At 40.7% G+C, this 9601-nt stretch overlaps 1 pseudogene; it reads left to right on the forward strand.

Moving 5' to 3' along the window:
- The first annotated feature begins 4553 nt into the window (after window positions 1-4553).
- LOC137760712 (ferritin heavy chain pseudogene) lies at window positions 4554-6989 on the forward strand (annotated as a pseudogene).
- Window positions 6990-9601: the final 2612 nt, after the last annotated feature.

Genomic DNA, 9601 nt, shown 5'->3' on the forward strand with positions numbered 1-9601 from the left:
TTATTGCAAGAGAGGGAAATGAACTATTGCAAATTGAGGAGGGAGGTTACTGTCTGTAAGCAACTCCAGAGTTAGGCAAAAAGAGAAGAGTAAACAAAGCTAGAAAGAGCTAGGTGTGGGGAACAGGATGTGTGTGAATGCATGGCACATTCAGGTAGTAGACCAGAGAATATTTTATTTTACCTGAGGCCAGTTTATTCTCAGGAGGGGATGTATACTGGCTTAGGTTGAGGGTGAGCCAAAGTGTAGGGGCCTGGAGTAAGGAGACAGATTAACAGGAGGAAAAATAATGATTTTAATTATATACTTATGGGGCTTCAAAGAGGAAAAGTCAATTCTTGGTTAGTTGAGAAGAGAAAGTGTTTGGTAAATAAAGGTTGCCCTGCTGTGCTGATAAGTCTCTCAAATGAAAAAATTATCTCTAGAAATAGCTCTCTTCCTGGTGTAGGCTCCATTTCTAATGTAGATTTCCTTTATAAATGTAGATTTCTCGTACAAAAGGGTATTTCTACTCTGCTTTCAGAGCTTCTCCTATATCTACAGTTTCTTAAAAATAATCAGTTCAAATTAATCCTTATGCCAAAGAGGCATATTTTGGGATGACATATTCTGCTACCCTTCAAAATGTTACCTTGTTTTTATTATAATAAACCTCAGCAAGTCCTATTGTTGTCGAACACAAGTTCAGGAGTCCAACACACAGTAAGGCCAAACAAACCAAAATGTCAGAGTTTGGAGCAGAGAATGGTTTATTGTAAAGGCCAAGCAAAGAGAGCAGGTGGCTTATGCTCAAAAGACTTGAACTCCCCAATGGATCTCAGAGAAGAGTTTTTTTTTTTATTATAAATTTCTTTATTTTTTATTCTACTTTTTAAATTTTTGGCTGCAGTGGGTCTTCATTGCTGCACACGGGCTTTCTCTAGTTGTGGCGAGCAGGGGCTACTCTTCGTTGTGGTGTGCAGGCTTCTCATTGCAGTGGCTTCTCTTGTTGTGGAGGATGGGCTCTAGGTGCGTGGGCTTCAGTAGTTGTGGCATGTGGGCTCAGTAGTTGTGGCTCACAGGCTTATTTGCTCCGCAGCATGTGGGATCTTCCCGGACCAGGGCTAGAACCCATGTCCCCTGCATTGGCAGGTGGATTCTTAACCACTGCACCACCAGGGAAGTCCCCAGAGAAGAGTTTTTAAAGGCAAAATTTGGGGTGAGGGCTACAGGGTGTCTGACTTTCTACTGATTGGTTGGTGGCGAAGTAACAGGGTGGTGTTCCAGAAATCTTGTGCTCAACCTGCAGTTACCAACCTTCACCTGGGTGGAGGGCTTAGTTCCTATAGAAGAACTCAAAGATCTATTGTTATGTATATCCCTTGAGGAGGAACCAGGACTCTGCTTTATTTCTCCATTATTGTTTCTTGACTGCTTTTCCTTTGTTTCTGCCTTCCCTCCATAATTAGTAATTGTTTGAATCTGACCTTTGGAACTCAGGGAAGCTCTAGGAGGCTGAAGCCTTTTTCCTATAAGCAAGAAAACAGGGGACTTGGAAAGGCTTTTTTGCCCAGGAGGGTCCCACAGGGGCCTGCTCAGTTTCACTATCTTTTAGGAATGGATAAGTATAATAGAGCCTGGGGAGAAAGTGATCCCTCATTCTGGTAAGAGAAAGCCTTGCATGTCAGTGAAGACATGATTTTTTCGTACTTTCCAATGGAAACAGGCAGGAAAGCCAACTTTCCACAACTTACACTGAGTTAACTGGAGAATTTTTGGTTGTTAGGAGGGAATAATTTATAAATGTGGACATCCTGATGGCAGTAGGCAGAAAGAGAGTGAACTGAGACATTCTATTAATATCAAAGGAATCTGTGTAGGTGTCTATGGTACTGCTGTGCCAATGACGTATTAAAGACTTAAAGGACTGCCAACTTAGGAAGCAGGGGCTATTGTGTGAGTTAAGAGAAATCCAGGGCCTTTGTCACAGCATGCTGAGAAGACTGGGGCCCAATTGTCTTTGCCCCAGCTTAGGAGCAATTGTTCCATGCCAAGAGAGGCAAGCTGAGAGGGTCTCAGGCTGCTGCTTCCCCCCCACTTCACTGAGCACTCAGTTTTTACAGCAGGGGTGTCGCTCAGAGAGAAACTTGCCATTGTTCCCAACCCTAGCTTCAGAGCTTGGGCTCAGAAATTTTTCTTGGGGAGAGAAGTGGGCCATAAAACAGATAGCTCCTGATCTTTTCCCAAAGGAAATGACTTCATTTGTAGCAGAGTTTGGAGGAGTTCAAGTCTACGGGCCTGAACAGTAGAGGCTGTGATGAGAGGAAGTTGGATAGAGACCCGTGCATTTAATAAGGATACAGATCAGACTGTAGGCTGGCTGGTTTACGAGAGAGGACTGAGGAACAGGACAGCTGGGAGGACTCCTTTTGGAGTCACAAAAAAATATAGAACACTACCTTCAGAAACTATTTCTTTAAAGGAGTTACAGTTTGATGGGATTAGTTTATAGAGCAATTTATGCCCCAGGAGTTTGATACAAATAAATAAATAAATAAAGCAACTAACGAGCAATTAGTGGAGTTGAACCTCTGGGTGTGGTCAGGGAAAGAGAGGAAGAGAACAAGTTCATCCCAGAGTGACTGTGGGCATATCCAAAACTGTCACGCCTTAAGGAGCAATATGAGAAGTTTAACACTGTGTATATGTGTGTTTATGTGTGTGTGTATGCACATGAGTTGGCAGGGAGACTAGACTTCACTAAAATAATCCAGCCAATCACGTAACAAATTGAGTGGGGAGGCACTTGCTAGACTAGTGTTGCTGCTAGCAATCTGGGCCAGCACAGTGGCTGAACTTAATGTCCCTTCCAAATGTGGAAAAGTTTGGATGAAAATAAATGACAAATGAGAGAAGGAGAAATAATAGCTGAGAGTAAAGGAGTGTATAAGTGGGTTATGCAATGAGAGAAATCCGACCTCAACAGAGGCTCAGAGAAAGAGAATAATATTATTTCTTAGCATAATTATACCAGATGCCCAGACGGGCAAAGCTATGTTTGCCAAGACCACCCCTGCTTTTGATACCTGACAAAGTCAGATGGCAGCCTGCAAACCTGAGTCTGGGAGACGTTCTGGTCATAGGATATGTTTGATGAGCAGGATCAATGTTACTGACTAAATCAAGCCCTAATAATGTTCCAGTATCTTTGACTATTTTTCAGGCTCCATCTATCAATACTATAAAAGATATCATTTGGGAAGGGATTTCTGGGAACTGCTTCCTACTGGAATTTCAGACCCTGTGGTGGATGGCTCCCAGCAGACTGATTACCGTGTGGCTATAAACCTTGATGAGCAAATGCTTAGAAAGGTCCCTGGTTATAATAGACAGGATACAACGGCAGCCTGCCCAACATGCCACAGTGTGGTGTGCTATGCACAAACACAATCGTCCTGGTTTTTGTGGATGGAAAGCTATAAGCAGAATGGGGAAAAACAATGGGTTCCTACTGGAATTAAAGCAGTGGGCATCATGTGGTGGATCTGGGTCCCCTGGGGAACAGTCCCACCCAGACAGGAAGGCTGTGGGAGGACCTATGACATACTCAAACTAAATTACAGCTGGCTTTGACCAACCAACCCTATTATGGGGTGCCCAATATTTTTGGGTACAAAATATGTATCCTAACTGCACCCAGGCTGTTAATAGGCAGTAGCAACAACGTGCATGGTGGATTAAACAACAATGGCCCACAAGTCAGAAAAGGGGAGATAGATGCCAGTCTAGGTATTCTGGGACAAGCAGAGTTTGCTTTTAATGAGGAGCAGCATTCAGAGAAAGAAGATTTATTCACTAGAATAGGCATATTAGAGGGAGTTCTCTTCCAGGCAGAAGGTAAAGGATAAGAGGCAGCTTGGAGAGATAAAGAAGCACCAGCAAACTGCATCAGGCCAACTCCACAAGTAATGCTTGGTAATGCTAGAACCCAGGGTTGGGAAAGGGCCTGCACCCTGACCTGACAGGTCCTCCTGACTATTTTAATATGGATAGAGGCTGAAGTGGCCAGGAAGCAATGGTCCTCTATCCTAGTCCCTGAGCCTCAAGGGGGCACACCTGTGGGAATCTTAAGGCCTGCGAGCTTATGGAAGTTCTCTGTGGGCACTTGTAACTTACCACCAATGTATAGTGACTGCGCTTGCCCCCAGAATAAGTTGAAATAAAACATATCCTGCAGTATAGTTAGCAGGGATAGGAACTCATGTCCTCCCCTTTGGAGGAAGATGGGCTCTGCTATATTTATACACAATGAAAACCAGTCTCAGTACGAGACTACTGCCTACGAGATGGGAAGGGTGATTGATTTTTCCCTCCAATTAACTTGACTTAACCCAGATAAAACTAAGCCATGGCCAGCTGTAATGATACCTGTCTTTTTATAATAATTTCTGGTATGTGGGCAAGGGTAGATCTTGTTGGGAACACAAAGCATACACCTCTGTAATCCTTACCGATTTGTTCTGTAAGGAAGCTGAATTGCACTGACTATATGGCAGTGTGGTATTGTTGGAAAGATGCAACTGCCTCATGTCAATGTGTCTTATAATACTGATATTGATGATCAAATGTATTGCGAGATTAAGTTAAAGCCTCCTCGGGATGTAATACCTAAGGAGGAACTAGATCTAGCTAACCATAAGCTGATTTCTGTGCTAAATAGTTCTGCACAAGTTTATCATAAGGTATAAATAGCAATAGATCAAGGGAAAAAGAAATCAAACTAGTGCAAAAATATGAAATATGAAGATGTTTATAATGGCTTTATAGGATGAATTAGTTGAATTAGTTGTTTCTTTAAATTAGTTGAATTAGTTGTTTCTTTAAATCTGTCCCTACCCCACACTGGCTTCTTCAAATGTTAGGCATATTTGTATTGGTTCTGTTAAAAATAAACAACAGGTCTGAAATGGAGTCACTTGTGTTAAGGCCCCACATCAGCAAACCAAGACTTAATACCTAACCTAATTGCAGTTACAACCTCCCGCAGAAGTGTAACCTTTAATGAGTCAACCTGGAATTACCTGGTTAGCACTGAGGTATTTGGCCAACAGTCTCTTCCGTTCCCATTAAGAGAGTGGCCTTACCTAAACCAATGCATTCTTTGCTAATAATTTCCTTTTTCCTGCTCCCTCTCTGCCTTAAAAAAACTGAAAACCTTTCTTTTTCTGCAGCTAGATGAAGCTCCTTCTGTTTGCTAGGTTGGATGGTGCCCATTTCATGAGTCATTTAATGAAGCCAACTGGATCTTCAAATTTCCTCACTTGAATTTTTGTTATTTAACAGTAAGTACTATTGCTAGAACTGTTCTATAGTATAAATGTTACACCAAATGTAAGTGCTTTGATAGGTATGATCATTTTGCTGTAAGGGATCTGTGTTCAAAAACTAGGGGGTGACCCGTGATACTGAGATATAATAAGAAATATATATTTTGGTGCTTGTCTGTGATTCCTGCCTCTCAGCTCTCAAAACTTGTATTTTCCGAAGTGCTTAGAGCAGTAGGGGCATCTTTTGTTTTATTTGGTTTTTGTCTTTGATTCCTGCAATAGTTTTAGAGTGATAAAGGTAAACTGGGTGCATTTTGTTATTCATAACAAACTGATTCAAACACACCTGAGTTTATGTGAGTGAGGAAATTTTTGGAAAGCCTCTGGATAACCTAAGGGTGGGGGCGGGTTGCCAGGGGAACCAACCAGGGTAATTAGAGGGTTGAAAAGCAGGTTGGTGAACAAGAACGCATCCATGTGTCAGGAGGGTGGCATACCACAAACTCCATGGGGACAGCAGCTCCTGAACTTGGAACCCTTTGGGACCTTTCCCTACCTGTTTCTCCATCTGGCTGTTCATTTGTATCCTTTAATATCCTTTGTAATAAATTGGTAATCTAGTAAGTAAACTGATTTCCTGAGTTCATGAGGTGCTCTAGCAAATTAATCAAACCTGAGGAGGTTGTGGAACCCTCTGGTTTATAGCCAGTCAGTCCTTCAGAAGTACAGGTAATACGCTGAACTTGGTAAGTAGTATCTAAAGTGAGGTGGGGAAGGAGGGGGGCAGTCTTGTGAGACTGTGTCCTTAACCTGTGGGATCTGATGTTGACTCCAGGTAGATACAAAACTGAATTAAATTGTAGGACACCCAGCTGGCGTTGCACAATTGCTTGCTGTGGGGAAAACTCCCAAATATGGTGACTAAAAGTGAAATAGTACTGAAAGTACACAAGTATTCAGTGAGTAGTGAGTAAAGAAGACTTTTATATACATAAATAAAAAACAATTCACGGCCTTCGCTGGAGAGTCGCCTCAATTTCCTGCTTCAATAGTTCTTGGAGGGAGCCCGCCTCCTCACCGCCTCAAGGGCCTTCACGTCCGCCCCAGCACCCGAGCCTCTTCTCCTCAGCTGCCTGCAGTGAGGACCGCGGCCCCCTCGCAGGTGCGCCAGAGCTGCCATGTGGACTCGGAGGCCACCATCAACCGCCAGCTCAACCTGGAGATCTACGCTACCTCTACATGTCCGACTACTTTGACAGCGATGACGTCGCTTTGAAGAACTTTGCCAAATACTTTCTTCACCAATCTCCTGAGGAGAGGGAACATGCTGAGACACTGATGAAGCTGCAGAACCAGAGAGGTGGCGGAATCTTCCTTCAGGATATCAAGAAACCAGACTGTGAAGACTGGGAGAATGGGCTGAATGCAATGGAATGTGCGCTACACTTGGAAAAAAATGTAAATCAGTCACTACTGGAACTGCACAAAATGGCCACTGACAAAAATGACCCCCATTTGTGTGACTTTATTGAGACCCATTACCTGAGTGAGTAGGTGAAATCCATTAAAGAAATGAGTAACCATGTAACCAACTTGCGAAAGATGGGGGCCCTCCCGAATCTGGCATGGCAGAGTTATCTCTTTGACAAGCACGCCCTGGGAAACAGTGACAACGAGAGCTAAGCTTTAGGCTGGCTTCCTGTAGCCATGGGTGACTTCCCTGGTCACCAAGGCAGTGCATGCATGTTTGAGTTTCCTTTACCTTTTCTATAAGTTGTACCAAAACATCTACCTAAGTTTTTTCGTTAGTACCATTCCTTCAGATAGAGTAATTTGGTACCCACCCCCCTCTTAAAAAACAAAGAAAAGAAGAAAAAAAAAGCAAATAACAAAAATAGCCCTGGAAAGGGGCTGGGAGGACCAGTATTGCAGTATTGCAGTTGCTGCAATATATTATGAAAAATGTCTATTTTTCAACAAAAAAGTTTGTGGCATGCAAAAAAACAGGAAATTGTGACCTATACATACAACTGAAACTGTCTGTGAGAGTAAGTAGATGAGAGATTTAAGACAAAAAGACTTCAAAGTAGCCATTATAAATATGCTCATGGAACTAAACGAAAGCATGATTAAAGATGTAAGGAAGATATGATGACAGTGTGGCATCAAATAGAATATCAATAATGAGATAGAAATTATAAAGAAAAGCCAAATGCAAATTCCTTTGAATTTGAAGTTGAAAGTGTTGATGGAAAAAAAAATGCACAACCTAAAAGTTGAGGATTATGTTTTATTCGGCAGACTTGCTGAAGACTCAGCTACAGGAGGCAAACTCTCAGATAGCTCTGGGGACTACGCTTAAGAGGTAAGGGAGGAGCCAGGATATATAGGAGTTCAAACAAACAAACAAACCTGGTAGTCAAACATCAAAAGATCACTGCTAATTAAAGAAAACCAGACATCTCAAGTGAATGAATTTTGTGCTTTTCTGTGTATGGGAAGGTGCAAAAGTCTGGGTTCATTGAAATCATTCCTTTGATATGTACCTTAACTATCTAGGGCCAGTATCCTGTTTTTCTCCATCCTCAATCCCCTCAGCATGCACAGCAGGGGGGGGGCGGGGGGGGGCAGCTGCAGTGTCTGATGGCCGCAACATCCTTTGTTTACTGATATGGCAGGCCACGTCCACTAAAAGTACAGTAACTAAAATTTAAAACTTCGCTAGAGGGATTCAACAGTAGATTTGAATGGCAGAATATAAAGAATTAGCAAACTTGAAGACAGATTGTTAACCTTCCTATAAGTACACTTTAGCTCCGTCCAAAATATTTTGATGTATTTTTATTTTTATTTAGTTTCAAATATTTATTAATTTCTTCTGATTTCTTTGGTTATTTGGAAGCTTGTTGTTTAGTTTTTTGAGGCTTTTCTAAATATCTAATTATTATTGATTTCTGATTTAATTTCATTGTGCTTAGAGAAAATATTCTGTAAAATTTAAGATTTTAAATATTGAGACTTGTTTTATGTCCCAGCATAAGATCTGTCTTGGTTAATGCTCTATGTGCATGTGGAAAGAATGTGACTTCTGCAGTTTATTGGATATACTGTTCTGTAAAGGTCAGTTAGGTTAAAGTGGTTAATATTTTTAGATCTTCCACATTCTTCTAGATTTTTATCTAGTTATTAAAGAGGAAATTGATATTTCTACTTTGTAAATTTGTCTTTTGGTCTCTTTAGTTCAGTCAGCTTTTGCTTCATCTATTTTTAAGCTCGGTTATTAGCCACCTACATTTTAGGTTTGCTATGTCTTCTTCATGGATTGACTATTTATCATTATAAATGTCTCTATCTATGATAATTCTTCTTGTCTTGAGGTCCATTAAGTCTAATATTAATAAAACTCAGCTTTCTTTTGCATATCATTTACATAGTGTATCATTTTCATTCTTTTCTTTTTAACCTATTTTTTCTAACATTTAAAGATATTATTGATATGGTTGGATTTAGTTCTGTCTTGTTTGTTACTTGCTTTTTTTTTTTAATTGAAGTATAGTAGAAGCATAGTGTCGTGCTAGTTTTGGTGTACAGCAAAGTGATTCAGATATATGTATATACCTGTATATATGTATATATATATTCTTTTTGTTTTCTATGCCTGTCAGTGTGTTTCTGTTTTGTAAATAAGTTCATTTGTATCATAGTTTAGATTCCACATATAAGCGATATCATATGATATTTATTTTTCTCTGATTTGGTTCACTTGGTATGATAATCTCTAGGTCCATCCATGTTGCTGCAAATGGCATTACTCATTCTTTTTTTATGGCTGAGTAGTATTCCATTGTGTGTGAGTGTGTGTGTGTATATATATATTATGTATACATCACATCTTCTTTATCCATTCATCTGTAGATGGACATTTATGTTGCTTTCATATCTGGGCTATTGTAAATATGCTGCTATGAACATTGGGGTGCATGTATCTTTTCAAACTAGAGTTTTCTCCAGATATATGGCCAGGAGTGGGATTGCTGGATCATATGGTAACTCTATTTTTAGTTTTTTAAGGAACCTCCATACTGTTTTCCATAGTGGCTATACCAATTTACATTCCTACCAGCAGTGTAGGAGGGAGGGTTTCCTTTTCTCCACACCCTCTTCAGCATTATTGCTTGTAGATTTTTTAATGATGGCCATTCTGACTGGTGTGAGATAGTACCTCACTGTAGTTTTGATTTGCATTTCTCTGATAATTCGTGATGTTGAGCATCTTTTCATGTGCCTATTGGCCA

This window comes from Eschrichtius robustus, chromosome 3 (assembly GCF_028021215.1).
Source record: "Eschrichtius robustus isolate mEscRob2 chromosome 3, mEscRob2.pri, whole genome shotgun sequence".
NCBI classification, from domain to species: domain Eukaryota; kingdom Metazoa; phylum Chordata; class Mammalia; order Artiodactyla; family Eschrichtiidae; genus Eschrichtius; species Eschrichtius robustus.